The 22237-nt window shown below is 37.7% G+C and overlaps 1 long non-coding RNA gene across 1 annotated transcript in view; it reads left to right on the top strand.

The window, feature by feature from the left end:
• LOC140643025 (uncharacterized) overlaps nt 1-22237 on the top strand; it is a 55984-nt gene that overhangs the window by 19820 nt on the left and 13927 nt on the right. Inside the window, exon 2 of the long non-coding RNA XR_012039406.1 lies at nt 3405-3488. This is a non-coding gene — a long non-coding RNA (uncharacterized lncRNA). The remainder of the gene's footprint in view (nt 1-3404; nt 3489-22237) is intronic.

Below are 22237 nucleotides of genomic sequence, written 5' to 3'. Positions count from 1 at the left end.
GAGTTCCTTATGATCAGTTAACAAAGAAAAGACTACTGAGACCTGGGTTAAGGGTGGCTCTGCATGATATACAGGCATTATTCAAAAGTGGACATCTGTGGGGTGGCAGCCCCTTTCTGGGATATCCCTGGAGGATAGTGGTAAAGGGAAATCCTCCCAAGGTGCAGAACTTTGAGTAGTGCACCTGGTTGTTCACTTTGCTTGGAAGAAATGGCTATGCATAGGATTATATACTGACTCACGGACTGTGGCCAATGGTTGGACTGGGTAGTCAGGGCCTTAAAAGGAACATGAATGAAATATTGTTAAAGAAACTTGAGGATGAAAAAAAAAAAAAAAAGAAACTTGAGGATGGCATATGTGGATAGACTTCTTTGAATGGGAAAAAAAGCCAACATGACCATATTTGTGTTTCATGAAGATACTCACCAAATAGGGACATCAGCAGAGGAAGATGTTAATAATGGAATGGACAGGATGATACTTTCTGTAGATAATAGTGAGTCTGTTTCCAAAGTCACTCTTGTTACCATGCAATGGACTCATGAACAAAGTGGCTGTGGTAGCAGGGTGGAGGCTATGCCTGGTCTCAGCAACGTGGACTCCTACTCACCAAGTCCTACCTGGCTATGGCCACTGCTGAGTCCCTATCTACCAGCAGCAGAGACCAGTTCTGAGCCTCAGATATGGCACCATTCCCCAGGGTGATTAGCTAGTTACCTGATTACATTGGACTGCTTGCTTCATGGAAGGGGCAGCACTTTGTTCTTACTGGAATAAACATTTACTCTAGCTATGGATTTGCTTTCCCTATGTGCAGTGCATCTGCCAAAATTATCATCTGTGGACATACAGAATGCTTATCCATCATTATACTTTTCCACACAGCATCGCTTCTGATCAAGGAACTCATTGCACAGCAAATGAAGTGTGGTGATGGGCCCATGCTCATGAAATTCATTGGTCTGAACATGCTCCCTACCATCCTGAAACAACTGGCTAGATAAAATGGTGGAATGGCCTTTGAAAATTTGTTTACAGTGTCAGCTAGGTGGAAATACCTTGCAAAGCTGGGACAAAGTTCTCTAGGAGGCTATGTGTGCTCTAAATCAGCATCTAATAGATGGTGCTGTGTCCTCCATAGTCAGGATTCACAGTACAGGAATCAAGGGGTGGAAATGTGAATGGTATCACTCACTGCTACTCTTACTGACCTGCTAGTAAAATTTTTGTTTCCTATCCCTGTGATCTTAGGTTCTGCAGGCCGAGAGGACTTATTTCTAAGTTCTTTTCAAAGACTTTATTTTTAAGTAATCTCTACAACCAACATGGGGCTCAAATTTACAAGCTCGAGATCAAGAGTCACATGGTCTGCTGACTGAGCCTGCCAGGCGCCCCTAAAGGACTTATTTCTAAAGGGAGGAATGTTTCCTCCAGGAGGCACAGTAATGATTCCATTGAACTGGAAGTTAAGACGGCTAACCCAGCCACTTGGAAATCCTTATGCCTCTGACTTAACAGGCAAAGAAGGGAGTTACAGTGCAGGCTGCAGCCACTGATTCTGATTGGGAAATTGGAACTGCTATTTCACAGTAAATGTAAGGAAGAGCATGTCTGGAATATACGAGATCCTTTAGGCGTTTCTAAGTATCACCATGCCCTGTGATTAACGTCGTGGATAACTACAATACCACAATTCAGGCAGGACTACTAATGCCCCAGACTTTTTACGGATGAAAGTTTGGGTCATCCCACTGGGTAAAGAACCATGACTGGCTAAAGTGCTTGATGAAGGTAAAGAGAATACAGAATGAGTAGTGGAGGAAGGTAGTTATAGATACCAGCTATGACCACGTCACCAGTTACAGAAATGAGAGATGTAATTGTCATGAATATTTCTTCTTTATTTTGTCATGAACGTGTGTATGTGTGTGTGTGTTAAACAAATACCTTTGTCTTCTTCCCTCTCTTACTCTCTTATTATGTAACTATGTCATATTGATTTTATAACACATTATTTAAGTATTGCTAGCTTCATATCATAGTGTTTAAGTTATGGCATATCAGATAGAAGAGTAAACATCCTGCAAGGACTTTGTATCTTCCTTGGAGAAAGAATTTTGTGAGTGTTTCATTGTTGCAGGAATGTCAAGTGGAAGTATGACCTTGCTAGTGTCTCTACTTGGAAATGAGGGATCCCTGGGTGGCGCAGCGGTTTGGCGCTTGCCTTTGGCCCAGGGTGCGATTCTGGAGACCCGGGATCGAATCCCACATCGGGCTCCCGGTGCATGGAGCCTGCTTCTCCCTCTGCCTGTGTCTCTGCCTCTCTCTCTCTCTCTGTGACTATCATAAGTAAATAAAAAATTTTAAAAAAATGAACAATGGTTTAAGGAGTGCCAAATTGACAGGGGGTTCACTCGTGATCATTAATTTTATGTGTCAACTTGGAGAGTGTTTGGGATGAGATATTCGCTTTTAAATTAGTGAACTTTGAATAAGCAGATAGCTCCCCATAATGTGGATGGGTTTCATCCAATCAGCTGAAGGCATGACCAGAGCAAAAAAGAACTGCCTTTCCAAGCAAGGGGAAATTCTCCATATGAAGGCCTTTGGACTGGAAGTGTACCACTTAGGGTCTCCAGCCTGCTGATCCACACTGCAGATTTTGCACCTACCTACCTCCATAAATGCGTGACCTTATTCCTTATTACACACACATGTATATACACATGTACACACATGCACACACACACCTCGTTGGTTTTGTTTCTCTGGAGAACCCTGACCTGGGTACTGCACAAGGTGATTCCAATGATGGAAGAAGTTTGATAATCAATAGTCAAAACCAATTATAGCTATTCCATTCCTCTTAGCAAAGATTGCTGTAAGAATGCAAATGTCCTTCTGCTCATTGCCACAACAATCACTAGTAGAAGGAATGGAATAACATTAATTGCAAAATACAAACTATAAGACTTTTCCAAGGATAACAACATTGCAGAAATTCTAGATTGCTTTGGGTTTGGTGATGATTTTTTAGATATAACACCAAAAGCACAATCCATGAAAGAAAAAAAATTTAATAAGTTAGACTTCATTAAAATTAAAATCTTCAGCTTTGTCACAGATACTGCAAAGAGAATGTAAAGATATCCACTTCCTGAGAGAAAATCTTTGCAAAAACATACCTGATAAAGGATTGGTATCCAAAATATTCTAAGAACTTTAAAAATTCAACAATAAGACAACAGAGAATCCAATTAAAAAATGGGTCAAAGGTTTGAACAGAATTCGTCATTGCTGGTAGTGGTGTGTGTGTGTGGGGGGGGGGAGGTGGTTCTTTTCTCTAAAAAGGCTTTCTTCTTTATTAAAAAATGATGCAAATAAGGACCATTCTTCCCCAGGTCTTGGATATTGCTGTATGAAGAGGAGATGCTCAGACCTTTTCCATCTGCCTTGCAGTCATGAGGAGACAACTATTGTAAATGGTATTGTGTTTCTAATTTTCAATTTCAATAATTTATTGTTGGTATATAAACAATTGACTTTTGTATATTAACTTCATATCTTGAAATTTTTCTATAATCACTTATTAGTTCCAGGAGTTTTTTTTGTTGGTTCTTGGGGATTTTACAAAAACAATCATGTTGTCTGTCCACAAAGCTTATTTATTCCTTCTCAATCTGTGTATCTTTTCTTTTTTTTAGCTGATTGCATTAGCTAGGACTTTCAGTAGGAAGTGGTAGAAAGGGATATCCTTACCTCACTCCTGATCTTTAGGGGAAAGTTTCTCACCACTGAGTAAGTTGGTACCTGCAGGCATTTCATTAATGCACTTTGTCAAGTTGTGGAATTAATAGAAGTTAACTTCTATTCCTGGTTTGCTGAGGGTTTTTATCATAAATGTGCTTTCGATTTTGTTGAATGCTTTTCTACAACTATTTGTATAATTATATGTTTTTTCTCTTTTGATATGTTGATGTGATAGATTACATTGATTTTTAAATGCTGAGGCAGCTTCCATACCTGGAATAAGGTATGTTTATACCATAATCGCCTTTTTACATTGTTGGATTCAATTTTCTCATGTTTCATTTAGGATTCGATTTTCTTATGTTTTCTTATGTTTCCCTGAGGAATTTTGCATCTTTGCTCATGATAGCTATTGATCTGTAGTTTTCCTGTCTTGTAACTTCTTTGTCTGGTTTTGGAGAGGATAATCATGACCTCATAGAATGAGTTAGGAAGCGTTCTCTCTGTAATTATGAGCAACATATTGATATCATTGCTTTTCTTAATGCTTCCAAGTGAACCCATCTTGGCCTGACATTTGTTATTTGGAAGGTTATTAATTATTTATTGGTTAAGCTTATCAATTCATTATTAATTTAATTTCTTTAACAGATATAGGTCTATTTAGATTATCTATTTCTCTTTGTGTTAGTTTGGTATATTTTGTTTTTCAAAGAATTGCTCTATTTCATCAAAGAATCAAATTTGGGGGCATAAAGGCATTCAAAATATTCCTTTATTATTTTTTTAATGTCCATGGTATCAGTAGAGATCATCTTTAGTTCATTCTAATACTAGAATTTTGTATCTTTTTTTTTTTTTTTTTTGTGGTTAGCCTGGCAAGATATTTTATCAATTGTCTTGATCTTTTCATAGAATCAGATTTCAATTTAATATATTTTTTCTATTGTTTTCTTGATTTTAATTTCATCTATTTTTGTTCTAATTTTTATTACTTCTTTTCTTCTGCATGTTTAATTTGATCTCCCTTTTCTATATCTTAAGATGGAAGCTTTGATTATTGATTTTGTATCTTTTGTTTTTTCAGTTACATGCATTAAATGCTATAAATTTAAATTTAATTTTAAGCACTGCTTTCCCTGCATAACATAACATAACACACATTTTGATGAATTGCATTTTCATTTCACTTAGTTACAAATGTTTTAAAATTTCTTTTGAGACTTTTTTGACCTACGCATTTTTTAAAAAAGATTTTATTTATTTATTCATGAGAGACACAGAGAGAGGCACAGACAGTCAGAGGGAGAAACAGGCTCCCTGTAGGGAGCCCGATGTGGGACTTAATCCCAGGACCCTGAGGTCACTCCCCGAGCCTAAAGCAGATGCTCAACCACTGAGCCACCCAGGTGTCCCAAAGACCTATGCATTTTTTAGAAGTGGGCTATTTAATTTCTAAATATTTTGGGGCGATTTCTAGCTCTTTCTGTTGCTGATTTCTAGTTTAATTTCACTGTGCTATGACAGCATACTTCATATAATTTCTTTTCTTCAAAATTTGTTATTAAAGTGTGCTCTATGTTCTATGATCTACTCTAATTTGGGGAATGTTCCATATGAGTTTGAGAAGAAAGTATATTCTCTTATCATTAGATGAAATATTATATGAGTGTCAGTTAAATCTAGCTAGTTGATGGTGTTACTAAATTTAGTGGTATCCTTACTGATTTTTTTGTCTGCTGGATTTGTCAATTACTCATAGACACATGTTTAAGTCTTCCACTAAAATGGTGGATTTGTCTGTCATTTTTGTCTCCTGTATTTTGATGTTTTTCCTTAAGTGTAATAAAGACTGTTATGTTTTCCTTGGGGTTAATCCCTTTATCATTATGCAATGCTTCGTTTTATCCTGGTCACTTTGCTTACTCTGAAGTCTGCTTTGTCTGAAATTAAATAGTTACTCCAAGCTTTGTTTTGATCTGTGTTAGCACAGTGTATCTGTCTCATCCTTTTGCTTTTAATCTATCCATGTCTTTATGTTTAAAATGGGTTTCTTGTAGATAATATAGTTGGGTCTTGTTTTTTTGTTTTTTTAGTACACTTTGTCAGCCCCGTGGTTTTTTTTTTTTGGTTGTTGTTGTTGTTTGTTTCGATTTTATTTATTCATTCATGAGAGACACACAGAGAGAAGCAGAGACATAGGCAGAGGGAGAAGCAGGCTTCCTGTGAGGAACCTGACGTGGGACTCGATCCCAGGGCCCTGGGATCATGACCTGAGCCAAAGGCAGATGTTCAACCACTGAGCCACCCAGGTGTCTCCATGATGTCTCACCCAGGTGTCTCTGTGTTTTAATTGATATATTTAGACCATTCATATTTAAAGTGATTATAAATGCAATGGGATTAATATCTACTGTATTGGGATCCCTGGGTGGCGCAGCGGTTTGGCGCCTGCCTTTGGCCCAGGGCGCGATCCTGGAGACCCGGGATCGAATCCCATATCAGGCTCCCGGTGCATGGAGCCTGCTTCTCCCTCTGCCTGTGTCTCTGCCTCTCTCTCTCTGTGACTATCATAAGTAAATAAATTAAAAAAAAATATATCTACTGTATTTATAATTCTTTAATTTTTTACTCTTGTTCTTTGTTTCTTTTCTTTTCCTCTTTTTTTTTTTTGTCCTACACTTTTTCTGCCCTTTCTGTTTTTTTTTTTTTTTTTTTTTTTAAGATTTTATTTATTCATGAGAGACACACACACAGAGAGAGAGAGAGGCAGAGAGACAGGCAGAGGGAGAAGCAGGCTCCATGCAGGGAGCCTGATATGGGACTTGATCCTAGGACTCCAGATCCTAGAACTCCAGAATCACGCCCTGGGCGGAAGGCAGGTGCTTAACCGCTGAAGCACCCAGGGATCCCTCTTTCTGGTTTTGAATGAGCATTTCTTTGTTCTCTTCGCATTTCAATTATAGTTCTTTTTAAAAATTGTTAGTGGTTGCCTGGAGTTGGCAATATACACTTACAACTAAATCCACTTTAAAATAACAATATGCCACTTCACAGATAGTGCAAGTATTTTACAACTCAATCTTCTCAGTTTCTCTCTCCCATCCTGTATGACAATTCTGTTCATTTCTCTCATCTATAAGCTATAATCACTTGACACATTGTTGCTATTATTTTTAACAAACTGTTTAATGTATATCTGAGTTTCTGATCTATATAACTTTTATTCTTTCTGAAGAACTTTAACATTTCTTGCAAGTTAGGTCTACAGGTGACAAATTTCCTCAATTTTTGCTTGTGGAAGTCTTTATTTCTCCTTCATTTCTGAAGAGTAATTTTGCTGAAGGCAAAATTCTAAGTTGATGTGGTTTCATTCCAACATTTTAAATATTGTACTTCCCTTTGTTTTTGCTCACATGGTTTCTAAAGGGAAATCTAACATAACTTTTATTTTTGTTACTTTACAGCTTAGATATTTTCCCCCTTCTATATTCATTCAAGATTTTCTTTTTGTCTTTGCTTTTTTTTAAGTTTGAATATGATATTCCCAGATGTATATATATTTTTTTGATATTTATTCTACTTGGTGTTCTCTAAGCCTCCTAGATCTGTGGTATAATGCCTATCACTAATTTTAGATGATTCTCAACCATTAGTCTTTCAGATATTTCTTATATTTCCTTCTTTCTCCTCTTTCTGTTTTTTTTTTTTTTTTTTTTTTTTTTTTTTTTTTTTTTTTAGTTATTTATGATAGTCACACACACAGAGAGAGAGAGAGAGAGAGAGAGGCAGAGACACAGGCAGAGGGAGAAGCAGGCTCCATGCACTGGGAGCCCGACGTGGGATTTGATCCCGGGTCTCCAGGATCGCGCCCTGGGCCAAAGGCAGGTGCCATACCGCTGCACCACCCAGGGATCCCTCCTTCTGATATTTCTATTGTACGTATGCTACTCCTTTTTAATTGTCCCTCAGTTTTTTGATATTTTGTTTTCTTGATTTCATTCTTTTTTTTCTCTTTAATTTTCAGACTGCAAAATTTCTACAGATATACCTTCAAGCTCACTGATTCATTCCTCAGCTGTATTCAGTTTACCAATGGGCTTATTAAAGGCATATTTTCTACTTCTCTTCTAGTGTTTTTGATTTCCTTTTGATTCTAAAGTTTCCATCTGTTATAGATACAGATATATTAATTATCTGTTCTCACATGTCCACTTTTTCCATTTAATTCTTAGCATATCAATCTAGTTATTTTATTTTTTAAAGATTTTATTTATTTGAGAGAGAGAGAGCAAGCATGAGAGAGAGAAAGTGCACATGAGTAGAGGGAAGAGTAGAGGGAAAAGGAGAAGGAGAAGCAGACTCCCTGCTGAGGGGAGAGCCCAATGCAGGACTCCATCCCATGACCCTGAGATCATGATCTGAGCCAAAACCAAGAGTCAGATACTCAATGGACTGAGCCACCCAGGAGCCCTGACTGTCCTACTGGGTCTGATGTCTGCTCTGTCTCTGCAAATTATGGTTTTGCATGCTACATGCTTTGTAATTTGTTGTTGAATATGAGAAATGGTGTATTGGGTGAAAGGAACTGAGATAATAGGACTTTGGTGTGAGGGTTTATATTCTATGCTAGGAGTTTGTGTATACTGTGCGTTCTAGCTACAGTGTCAGTGACTAAAATTTCCTCTAGTGTCCTTGTTTTTGTCTTCTCTATTGTCTTTTTATTTTTCTAGAAACTTTTTCTTAAATAGGGTCTGAAGCTTGCAGTTCTTCTATCTGTGATCCATTATTACACTACTGTTATGACTTTGTTAACATTTGTTAAGTGGAACATAAGGCACTAGACGGTGGACTGCAGTTTAATAACAAGAAAAACTGAAATAGAGAAGTTTATTACTCACAGGTCCTGGAGGAGGTATGGGGAATGCCTCAGGGGCTACATGGGGAGGTCCAGGCAGAATGCAGACAGCAATAGGACCTGGAGTACATACATTTATTAAGGTTCATGGGTGGAGTGCTTTGAGGTTCCAAGGCCAGGGCTGGACTGGTCAATTCAAACCAAAAGAGTAGGGGTCTTATCTAAGGGGAAGGCCCTGTGAGGTGGAGGAGACTTTTGATCCCACAGGCTGTTGGGGAAATCACATCAAAGACTTATATTTATTTATGATTCTGTGATCTACTATTTGGGGCATGCACTTGCAAGAGGTACTAGTATCAGTTTAAAGTCCCTGCAGGCCACTTGGACAAACTAAATGGATGCTAAACTCTCAACATCTATAGATAGGATGTAGGTGTCCAGAGGACAGAAAGTGTTCTATAATCCCATGATCAGGTCTCAGTCTTTAGTGAGTCTGTGCCCTTGGGCTGTAGCTTTCCTGATGAGTATTTCTCAGAATCCTTTCTCTTTTACATGGGACAAGAGGTCTACTGAGGGCTGGATTTGGGTATTTTCCTTCTTTAAATTCCAGTAAAACAGAAATCTATAGGCTCCAGTAAAATTTCTCTTGAGGTGAGAGAGAATATTCTTAGTCAGGATAGCAGTGCTCTAGGAATAGTTCAAAATGGTTACTTTTCCCTTTTGCCCTTCAGAAGAAGGAGAAAATTTTTCTCTGATCTTCACTGTGAGAATCTGATGAGGTTTCTGGAACTGGAACTGACAAATGCATGCAGGTCCTCCACATTTACCTTCCAGGATTGTCCACACTGAACCTCTAACAATTCATCAATTATTGTTTAAGTTTTTCTATCAGTCTGTGGTTCTAGGAGCATCTGTTTCCACAAAGCTGTGAGTCTCTGTATTTCCTTATCTGTCCCTCCAATATGGGGGATGTGGATCTAAAAAGAGTTGTTGATTTTCAGTCTGTAGTTCTTTGTTACTGTGTGAGCAGAAGGAATAACTTTCAACCTCTTTACATGTTGGACCTCTCTACCTTCTTATGGTGCTAAGATCTTAAATTGCCTCTGTAAGGATTTTAAGAGGCAGAAGAGTGTTGCTAGTTTTGGAAAAAACTAGCCAAGACTAACCTAGAATCTGGGAGCTTGAAGACAGAATCAAGTGTAAGGCTCTGGCATGGATCTTTGGTTTCTGGGGCAGTCACCCATATAAAGCCTTAATTTCCATCACCAAGCTGGTTCTTGGGAATTTCTTTTGTTTGTTTTTCGTTTTTATTTTTTAAGATAGGGTAGGGGAAAGGGGCAGAGGGAGGGAGAGAAATAGAGAGAAATTCTTAAGCAGGCTCCACTCCCAGCACAGAGCCCAATGCAGAGTTTGATCCAACCACCCTGAGATCATGACCTGAGCTGGAATAAAGAGTTGTATCCTTACCCAATTGAGCCCATCCAGGCACCCCTCACTGGTTCTTAGTTTGATCACTAATAATGTTAGTACTGCCTGCTGCTTCTCTCATGTCCTTCACATTATGCCTTAACAACTGTCATTTCAATATATAACCTTAAATTTTTGCCAAGAAATCCTAGCTGATTTTCTGTGATGATTATTAAATATGGACTCAACAGGCTTGAATCAGAGTTCTAATTCTTCAAATTATTAGCTCTATATTCATGGGTCAGCAGTTAAGTAGTCTCTGCTCAATTGGGGACAGTGTGTTGTGATGAAGAGAAAGCTAGGCCAGAGAGCTAACGATCTAAATCCTAGCTCTGATTTTTATGACTGAAATGTTTTGGGGGCAAGTTCAACTTCTCTGAGCATGAAGGAGGTTCCAAGGCCAGGGCTGGACTGGGCTCTATTCTGAACCAAAGTGTCCCCTCAACCAGCTACCTAGTGGCTGTGAGGCACTGGAATGGGGGAGAGCAAGGTACTCAGGCAAGGAAAATATGAGTGCACAATCCAGTAGAGGAGATGGGGATGGAAAGAAACAATGATAATATAGTAGGATATTGGATTATAGTAGAGGATTTGCCTGCAAGGAATGTGATTTATATCTACTTAGGAATACTGAGTATTAAAGCCATGCAGAAATTGTGGTGAATGGGATGGAAAGGTGCAGAGAAGAAGGAAGAGACATTCTGGGTCATGATGTGGTATAAGTCTATACTGGGGATCCTGGCTCTATAGTGAAAGATCACTCGCATGTTCACTAACTCTCTCACAGCTGTGATATCTTTATCCATGCAAGAAGGTGTATACTCACATTCAGCCAGAGTCCTCTTTGCATCGAGCCCAGTATAACTCTGCTAGATGACTTCCATGCACCCCGTAAATGGCAGGTCAAGTGCCATATCCTATATAGGTGCTTTCTGATGCATGCCCATTTAATTAAAACAACTTTTAAAAGATATTTTGATTGTTAGTTTATGTATATCTTCTTCAATTGACCCTTAACTCATTTCTGACAAGGAGTCTGGCCTTTCCTCAGAACATAGCCAACCTTTAATCCAGACATTGCCATGGCACATGCACAAAAATGCTCTTGCCAGTGATGCTTACTGTGCAGTATTTCACACAAACTTCAGTCTCATGGTATGGCTCTAATCTCTATTTAGTATCTGTTGACTTGAGCAGGTTAATTAACCTGTCTGGATTTCAGTTTTCTAAAAAAGATAATAAAATATCAATATGGAATGCTTATAACAGCACTCAGAACAGTGTCTTACACAGTGAGTATTGCACAAAAGACAGCTATTCATAAAAATCATTTGTTGAGCAGATAAAGAGATTTCTAGACAAAACGGTGTAGACTGAGACTGCCTTAGCTTTTCAGAGACACAAGGAAATGTTGTCCATTGTAGTCCTCTCTAGGACCAACCCCTTTGCAGAGAGAGTGGCTTCTCTAAGTACATTGATTAGGTAAGCTGACCTCTGTGGTTCTCAATGACCTCATCTATGAAAATATTGGTGTCAAGACTAACTCAGTAAATGTAAAATGCTTAGAAAAATTCTTGATGTGTAATAATCACTCAATAAGTTGTAATAGTATTATCAGTCACATCAGTAGCAGAATAGTGGTAGTACAAATGACTATCCAGTTTTTTTGAGGCTTCCATGAGGTAATGAGTATGAAGTATGTGGCCCATGCCCATGCCCGTGCCCTGTACAGAGAGCCCTCAATAAAGAGCACCTGTTACTCTGTCTGGTGATGCACGCTATCCTATTTCTGATGAACTACCTCTTTCCTTTTCTGCCATCCCCAAGAACCCCCTCTCCAGGGTTCTCCCATTTCTAACACTATCTCATTCTGAGATAAGACACTATGATTTGTCTGTAAGAAACCCAAGGCAGTTTTCATAGAATTTTCACTTTGAAGAGGAATACACATTCATCAAAAGTTCGTGTGTGATGTTCCAAAGACCTGAGTGCTTCACTTCATGACTATTCAAAGATAGGCAATTTGCTTGATTCTTCTTCTTCAGTTTTCATCCAGATGTTTGGTGTTACTTAACAAGAAGAGTGCCTGTGTGTCGCTCTTTTGTCAGTGTTGAAAGCTATTTGTGAATATACTTGAAATCAAATAACAAAGATATATTCCTCCTTAGCTTTTCTTTTCACTACATAATCTTATTACTATTCTTGAATTACAAAACCAACCACAACAGTCATCTGGATGGCAACTTGCATCACGTGAATCAAGAATCCAAGGCAAGTCAGATCCACTATAGCCTAACCCTATCTCCAAACAGATGTGAGATCTACTATCCAGTTGTGTAATCTCCATACTTCCTCCCTCTGTATTTGAACCATGATATGAGTTTATGAAGGAAGAGAAAAAAGAGATGAGTAATTAAATGAAGGAGAAAACAAGTCCAGGACTAAGATGGTAGGTTTGAAACTTAGATTGTATGTCCACAAATTGGTAAAAACCAAGTAGACAATGACTCTTCCCCTTTCCTGCTCAGGATTGTCTGTCTTCATTTGGTAGAGTGAGGCAAAATCATGGTTAAACAGTAAATGCAAATATCACGATTCCTGACTTCATTTAGCCTCGCTGCATTTATTAAAACTTATATATAACATCTTGCCTATCCAAAATATAACATATGGACCATGTGGGTGAGTGTGTTAGCAGAACCTTTACTTGTACAGCCTTTGATTGTGGAGGCTTCAAAATAACCTGAATGTTAAATCGCTATTTAAAAAAAAAAAAAAAAAAAAAAAGATTTTGACTTTTTAAAACCCCTGTAAAAGGAGAAGAAAAACACCTTAGGTAAGAATTTCTTAAAGTCTCCAGAACAGGCTAACAGGGCAAGGAGATCTTTGAAGTGCAAGAGAATTTTGAGATGCTCTCGGGGAGGAGGTGAGTCTGTGGGGGCAAAGTCCAGGGGCAGAGACTTTCTAAACCAGAGGGTGAGGGCCTGGAAGCTTTTGAACCTCAATAAGGAATTTGTTCAAACTATTCTTGTGTGTGTGTGTGTGTGTGTGTGTGTGTGTATTTAAAAGTGGGGAAACCAACAAAAACAAAGGACCTCTTTACTAGCATCTCAAAAAAAAAATCCATTGGTACACCTAAAAATCTATATATTATTTCTGCATTGCCTCTGTAAAATTTGCATCCTTTGAAAGAAGGCAGCTAATGAGTTTAGGTCCAAAGCCAGTGGAGAAAAAAACTCTTATAATCTTTTAGTGTGTGTTTTGAGCCAGATATATTACAGGCCTGTTTTTCATGAATCTCCAACCTTCCCCCTAAAAAAAATCAGTATGCTTCTTTTTAACGAAATCTGTATAGAGGAAAACTGTGGAGAAGAAAGAAAAGATAAGAAAACCTGCCAGACATAGAGCATATAGCAAGGTGTATGAAATAGTTCAATCTTACATTTTAAAAATTCAATTTCATGTTAGTGAGGACTGGAAAACTTGAACTTTTGAACACTTTTACAATGTGCTCAAATAAAAATAATCCATTGTATTATGGAAAAGCTGTATTTTCTACTTTTGAAATTCTAGCACTGTTTGAACACAAAGACATCTTTCTTCAAAAATGTGCATTTTAGGGGGGCCTGGGTAGTTCAATTGGTTTAGTATCTGACTCTTGGTTTCAGCTCATGAGCTAAAGGTGGTGAGATTGAGCCCTGCCTGGGGTTCCATGCTCAGTATAGGGTCTGTTGACATTCTCTCCCTCTGCCCCTCCTCACCATGTGCACATGCTCTCTGTCTAAAATAAACAAATCTCTAAAAACTGTGCAATTTGTTGCATTTTGTTTACACAATGAATATAATTTCAATATAATTGTTAATCTTAGCTGTTTAATTCCATCAAATAGCAGTTGTTTTCTTTTCCTTATCTTTGTGTGACAGATTCCAAGAGCTAAAAGAAAGTCAACATCATATTTTGAGTAGAAGTTAAGTTTATTTGGTCACTGCAGGTCATTGTTATAAACTATACATAACTCCCTCTCCCTCTACGGAGTCTTAAGAACATACAGCACTTGCAGGTGGGCAGACCTGGACTTGAAATTGTCTTTTCCCCATACACGACTTTGGATTCTCAAGCAAAATATTTGAGTAACTCCCATCACTGTTTCTTTAGGTATAAAACAGAAACAATGATGCCTACTCTGTGGTGTTCTTTGAGGATTAAACAAGATGATGTTTGCTAAATGTTTGGCCCATGGTGTGTAATCCCTCCATGAATGGTATTATTATGAAAACTGATGACTGAGGGTGGACTCCATTTATCCCGCAGCACAGCTTTTCCCCCAGGGCCCTCTTTAGTCTTGACTAACCTCTGCCTGAAATTTAACGTTTTCTTCCATTATAAGTATAGGCAGCAAATAACATCACTTTTGAGACTGGTCCAGAGGCTGAGCCTATGGCTATAGGGAGGTATTGCTTAGATTTATTTGATGTTTCTAATTTCCACCTCTTTTTGAAGTTGACATTCTATGGCAAAGGTAGGCATATTGTGGGTCTCAGGCCACATCCAGTTCCCTGCCTATTTTTGTGAAAAAAGTGGTACTAATACAGCCATACCCATTTGTTTACTATCGTCCAGAGCTGCTTTGTCTGACAGAGATAGAATTGACTAGTTTCCAAAGAGACCCTACATCCTGCAAGCCTAATATTTGCCATTTGTCAGTTTAAGGAAAACTTCATTGACCTTGGTTATTAAATGCAGCAACTATTACACATTAGGTCATTGCTGATTCATACATAGTTTTTTCTCAGATAGAAATTGATAGCCAACAAAACCTTCAAAATCAAACCCTGTCTTAAGCCATCAACCAAACAAGGTACAGGGGATTTAAATATCAACAACAACAACAACACACCACTACACACAAAAATAAGTCATTGCCCTAAAATCTTTCCAGTTGAAAGGTGGACACAGCAACCATGATACAATCATGGGAAGAGCTATGATGTAAGAAATCATAGGTAATCTGTGAGGACATTTGACAGGGTTCTTCAGGAAGTCCTTAATGATCAGTCTATCTGTGTTGTTACTACAATAGGTAGTCCAGGAAATGCACTCTGTGCTCCTTCCCTCAGAACATTAACATTTGCTTTGGGGTGCTGACACTAGCTCATGAAACACTAGCAAGGCAGAAGCACAATAGTTACTCAATTATGCATGGGGGTTTAAGGTCATGGGTAACTGTAGTCTATGAGAACAATGTGTGATGGTAGGCAGAACATTGGGTGTGCTGAAAAGATCTGGAACAGCTTCACAGAAGAGGTTGGATTTGGCTTACTCCTGACCCTCAAATCTGCATCTTACTGTGGATTTAATGACTTATCTATTGATCAAATTTACTTGACAGCCTGATTTTGGAAGAAACAGAGGAAATACTGTACATAGCAATTATCACCTTTACAAATAATTTTCTAAGATGGGTTCTTTTATAGTTATCTGATCTTTACTTTGTCAAGATTGTTTTCATGGGGGACTTTGTGTTTAGATCACACTAAAGTAACTTATTTTTTCCTTCTAAGGACAAAATTTGTTGATTAAGTCTCTACTTGCCCTAAGTATATCCTTCCTGACTTTATAGATGTTTATCATCTTAACTTCTAAACATTTTTTTCCCTTGTGGCAATGAGCAAAGGTCACTACATGAAAAGAAACAAAGGGTATTCTTTCATAGCTAGGATGAGACACCATCACTTGTATGTTGGGGGGCACAAAGACAGGCTGAGGAGTGCAGAAGCTTTATTGTGGAATAAAATGGAAGGCTGCAGGTGTGCCCCATTTGAGTTTGTTGGCATGGGGAAGTTGGAATTGGGCTCACTAGAAGTGGGACATCTTATGTGATTGTTTTGGGAGGATATTTGGCTTTCTGTGGTGGGTGTTGAGTTGGAAGCAAGGGCAAACTGTAAGGGGAGCAGTCATTCATTCTTGACCATGTCCTGAATGTACTGTGCCAATTGCCACAGGTGTTGAGGTCTGGTTCCCAGGTGGTTGCTACAGATTTTGGAGTGGAATTCTATTGTTGTATATGGTCTGGCCACTGTTTCTGTACTCAGCCTCTGACTTTCCCATCTGAACAGTTTTATTTATTTTTTTAAGGTTTTATTTATTTATTTGAGAGAGCATGAGCAGGGAGAGAGAGGGAAAAACAGGCTCCCCACTGATCGGGGAGCCCAATGTGGGGCTTGATCCCAGGACCCCAAACCAAAGGCAGATGCTTAACTGATTGAACCACTGAAGTGTCCTCTATCTGAGCATTTTTAATTGTTTTGCCCACCCCATCACCTAACTCACTCCAATTTTTCTTACTTTGATGAATCTTTGTTTATTTTCTTTTTCTTAAAGGACGGGGATAAGAGCTGACCATCTATTGCAAGTAGAGATTTTCCATAGGTTTATGGATAGACAAGATAATATTTCTGTTTTATTTTTTCTATCTGAAGAGGATTTGCTTTTATCTATCCTGTTAGTGTACTTTATTGTGTTAGATGCGTTGGCTTATTTATTTTACTTTGATTTTTTCTTCCAGTTTTATTGCAATATAATTGGCAATAACATTGTGTAAATTTAAGATGAACAGCATAATGATTTGATATATGTATATATTTTGAAATGAATGGAAATGGTATAAACAATTTTAAATTTAACTCGGTTTGGGATCTGTAATTCATTGCTCAAAATATATTAGAGATGCAACTTTATAACTATCATTTTAAGATTACAGCCTTTTTGTATGCCAAAAAATGTCTGTCACATTCCAGGCAATATAATCAAAGGTATAGAAATTGCCAAAATCCTTATAGTGGGAGCTTGGAATGGTTGGTATAATTAATTCATCTTTCTTACACTTAGGTGGTGAATATTTATCTATAATATATCTGTCTGACTTTTAAGAAGAGCTGTTTAACTTTCAATGAAATACAATTCTTGTCAGACATCTAATTATAGACATTTATTACAGTCAAAGCCCTAATATTATCCTATATGTTTAAAAAATCATGCTAAATATGTCAAGAGCACAAATAAGTATGGATTTTGAAAGACAATGTGTCCCCTTAATGTTATTTAAAGCTGTTGATGGCCAAAAGTCTTATTAGAACAATCTTTAGTTTCTAAATTAGGAAGCCTTTTGTAATAACAGAGGAAAGAATGATGAATTACTATGTGCTATTTGTTTAGTTAAAAAAAAGAAGCACACAAAATAAACATATGCACTTTCGTTTTTCTCCAAAAGACTGTTGTTTAATTGATGAGGCAGCTTCCATTTGATGGTGTCACAGAATCAAGAAAATAGTATACCTCTATATTTAGTTAAGCAAGCACAGATTCTTCTCATAGTCTTTATTTTCCAATATTTCACCTATAATCATTTTATTTTAAACTCATATCACAATTTTTTGAACTGTTGACTTCATTGATGAAGTGCCTCCACGGTCCACCTAACCTGACTCTGTCTTCTGTGCCTCAGCAAAGAGCTTTTTGGCAGTTAATAGCTAATGTTTCTCTTGGTAGGCTTTTCCTTGCTGGTGTTGTGACCAAATCTTTCATAAATTTGTTCTTGTGCTTTTAAATGCAAATTCAAGTCTGTGGGAGAGAAAATATTTTGAAAAATCTTGCCCCTCGCTTTGTGATTTGCATATTGGAACAACTCATGATCTACCTTTCAGATGCCTGCCGACCGCAGCTTGCATGATGTGTTCTGAACATTTTATAATTAAAATGGATTGCTTTACCTCTTGAGTTTCACTGGGATTTTCAATATATCCAATTAAATTTTACCTTTGAAGCCAAAATTACAATGAGCAGAACAGTGCATTGGCTACTATGCCTTGGTTGTTTGAAAATATTTAGAGATTATTTAGGAAGATAAATTTTGTTTGATAATGCTCTTTCTAGGTTAGGCTGAATTTAGTACCCTGTAAAAATTTCCAAATTATATGCATTTTCTGGAAGTTGTTTTGAATAGACTTTTTAATAGTACGTTACAACCAGTTAATTAAACTTAATCAATGCATGTCACCATTAAAATGGTACTGAAAGTCAATAATCTTTGGTTGAATATTATAGTCTTTACACACTTATATTTCTAAGTCATACTGAACACCTCATCTGTGCAGACACCTTATCACCTCCTTCTAGGCTATCAGGTCAGCTCTATTCCCACCCCCACCCTCTAATGCATCTTGCCATTTTATTTATATGAATATCCGAAGATATTAACAGACAAATAGTGAAGAGAGGTCCCCTGAAAAAAAAAAAAAGGCTATTTTAGTTCTCTCAGAGCATTACTGACTAGTTTGCAGAATTGAAGGTAGGAAATATCCAGAAAAAATGTTCCAGACTGTGTATCAGATACCTCTTCTATGTTACTCCAGATCTTCTCAGATTTACCTGTCTTCAGGGACTTTGGCCAGTTGTCTTGGGTCCTGCTATTTAAATATTTAATTTGTATTCACTCCAAAAACAATTTTCAAAGTAAAATATGGTGCTTTTAATAATTATGCCATAACTGGGACAGTGTCTAGTCAATTAGAATATAAAGCCAAGCTAAGTCTGGACAAGTAACTTCTGGTGGCCATCATTGGACGGTGATGCTCTGGCTTGCCCTCTGCAGCTATTACCAGGGCTTCCCTGTTGACTCCAAGGGGTAAGGATTGTGGTCTCAGGTCCATGTCCAGGCAGGTCAACTTAGAAGTGTGAGAAAATTAATACCTTGTGGAGCAAACCTTTGATCAGTTGGGAACAGGAGCTTGTGGACTACTTTCTCCCTGTTTCCTTGAACAAACTATGTAAGAGGTAGTTGCATAAAAGGCCTTTCCAAAGACAGTAATGGACAAAGGAACTGTCAGGCATGCGCTTTGTGAAATGATGGGCAGCTCTTCCTCATCCCCTGCTTTCTTCTCCCTTTCTCTCACTCTTACTCCATGAGATTTCACTTCCTAATAAAGTGGTTCCAGAAAAAACTGTGCCTGAGGCTCTGCTCTCTGGGTCACCAGGCTAAGAAAATCCAGAACACTTACATCCTTAAAAAACATTCTTGGCACTGTTATAGAGAAATGCATTGAATATATTCTAGCTAGTGCCTTGGAAAAGTAGCTACGAGTTCTTGGTAGAGGGCAGCTATAAAAATAACAGGTCAGGGCCTTAAGAAGTATGATTTTATGAGCCAAGACCTATAGAAGATCTAACTATTTTTGCAAAGGCTCTTGACAGCAGAACCCCATTGCAGCGGGACTTCAAAAGTGCTAACAAAAGTAAAGTGTGAGAAATGTGGCTCCCACCCAAGGGAAAAAAATTGTGAAAGAAGAATATAGAAATGGAATTGCACCATAAAGTAAGAAAGTGGAGAAGCTGGTCTCCATGTAGAATGGCATAGAAGCAACAGTTGTAGGAAGCAGTTGTATGCAGAGGCTGAGGGGCAGAAAGCATATGCCTTGTGAAAACCAGCCAATCTGGAAACTTACACTAGCTGCACTCTTCCTACAAAAGTCTCTTGCAGATAGGTCGGCTCCAAACTGCCCAGTCATATAAATGGTGTAATAGAGAAGGACATTTTGCATACAATATCCACCTGAACAAAGATGCTATACGTGAAAGGGAAGAAACAAGCAGCAAAGATTACCAACAGAGAAAGGGTATTCTCCAGAAAAGTATTGCAATAGGATAGATAAAAACATTTTAAAAAATAATAAAATTTTCATAAATTTAAAATAAATCCCATTTTAAAAGGTATGTGATGACACAGAAATGCAAGAACTCAGGAAAGAGATGGAAGACGGGGTGGGTATGAAACATAGGCTAGAGGAACACATGATGGAAATATCACAAAACAACTAACGATCACCAAAATGAGGATGGTATTGGATGGGGTCCAAACATGAGTAAAAAACATCAAGTAACATGGAGAGTAGAGATAAGAACATTCATTTAAAAAATGGGTACAGTGTTAAAAATATTAAAGAACATGCAATAGAGAAACTGGCCCAAATAACTTGTGTTAGATAGTGTTTTGACTATCTCAGACTAAAGATAAAAATAATATGTACATGCATATTGGATTCTAATTAGTAGCTTTGTTTTCCCCAGTCCTGTGTGTTAGTAATTCTGAAACTACTTCTGGGCATACTAAAATTGAGCAAATAAGTAAATATTTTGAGGATAATCGGCTTCAAGTTTCTTCTCTCCCTTTGATGAGCTGGATTGCAAGCATGAAGAGGGTAGGGACTAAAATAAACCCTCTGATATGCAATGGAGTTGAAGGTATCTGTATAATCTCATGATTACACATGCATTAATCCATCCATACATTTCCAATTCTCCTTGTTAAAGGAGCCAACAAGCAAGATGTCTCAGTACCAATCACACCTGGATTTTGAGAACTAAATACCATTCTCCAATGAAATGGCTCAGGTAAATGGTTTCCTTGGAGAAATGGCTGGTTCTAGGGTTGTGGCAAGGAAAGTGTAAGTTGAGTTATAGAGCAACCTTTTGTGGGAAGCAAGAAATTAATCAAAGAATGATGGAGACTCCCCAAAAAGCTCCAGGAGCCAATCTACAAATGATCTTCCTGCTGATCAGTTCTGGGACAATGTAAGCATCAAAATAAATAATGACAGAAGGGATTTTTTTAACTCCTTGGATAAAATGAGAATCATTGGTACTGATGTGAACCAATGAATGAATGAATGAGTGAGTGAGTGAATGAGAAGGACAAACTCCTCCTTACTGTGAAAACCAATGAAGAAAAGTAGAAGGAATGATGGTTGGGAATGACTGCATAGAGTTGATGACTCAAAACTTGTGGGTGAAAGTGTGAGTCTATGTGAACACCCTGTTTCCATTTAAGTGTTTCCCCACAAGATACTTACTAGTTACAAAGGGAAAATAAATAAATTGTAGCTTTAAAGCAGAGAAACTTTTCAAACACCACATCCCTCAGGGGATCAAAGTTAACTTTGAGACAAACCAAGATCAAGTATCTTTTGCTATGACTCACTGAGATCACAGCACCACTTCTGAGGCATTTCTGTCAAAAATGTAGAACTACAACTAATCATGATAAAACATCCAATTACACATATTGAGTGATATTCTCAAAATAATTGGTCAGTCATTAAAGAAAACAAAGTGTAAAGAATGCTTCAAATTAAAAGGGACAAAAAAAAACAAATTAAAAGGTACAAAAGAGATGTGATAATTAAATATAATGTGTGACCCTTTATTAAATCGTGGATTGAGTGAGGGAGACACCATGGCAGACATTATTGAGACAATCATGAAATTTGAAAAGAGACTGGAAATTAGATAATAAGACTGTATTAATATTAACTTTCCTGAATCTGGATGTTGTTCTTGATCATATAGAAGAATAGCCTTGTTGTTAGGGAGTATACTGATATATTTAGGGGAAAAGAGTGTAATGTCTACAGCTTACTCTCAATTGGTTAAAAAAATACATATGTGTGTGTGTGTGTGTGTGTGTGAATGTGTATGTGTGGAGAGAGAGAAAGAACACATACAAATCGTAAACAGTTTGAGTAAAATATAAACAATGGCTAGATCTTGGTAAAGAGAAAAATTAGAGTACTTTCTACTCTTCTTGAAACTTTTCTATATGCTTGAAATTTTATCAGAATTAAAAAGATTAGACAAATAAATATAGGTGACAGGCCAAAGAGATTCAACATGTGAATTGCTGAAGGAAAGACACAAAATAGCAAAACTGAAAAATGTGTTTAAATATATAATACATTAAGCGTTTCTCCTGAATGGATAAACAACTTGAATTTCTTTTTTTAAAGATTTTTTTTGTCTATTCATTTGAGAGAGAGAGAAAGTGAGAGAGTATGAGCAGCAGGAGAGGCAGAGGGAGAGGGAGAAGTAGACTCCCTACTGAGCCGGGAACCCAATGATGGGCTCCATTCCAGGATCTGAAGATCATGACCTGAACCAAAGGCAGACAGTTAACTATCTGAGACAACCTGGTGCCCCAACAACTTGAATGTCTATTTAAGGAGTACATCAAGTCCCAAGTTATATTCAGCCCAATCAGCCCAAGTCATTTTCCTGTAAAGCCATTGGAGTTTGAGGATAAAGAAGGAAATTTTCAGGATCCCTGGCAC

Source organism: Canis lupus, chromosome 11 (assembly GCF_048164855.1).
Source record: "Canis lupus baileyi chromosome 11, mCanLup2.hap1, whole genome shotgun sequence".
Classification (NCBI taxonomy): Eukaryota; Metazoa; Chordata; class Mammalia; order Carnivora; family Canidae; genus Canis; species Canis lupus.
The sequence above is the reverse complement of the archived record's forward strand: the minus strand, read 5'-3'. Positions and strand labels throughout refer to the sequence as shown.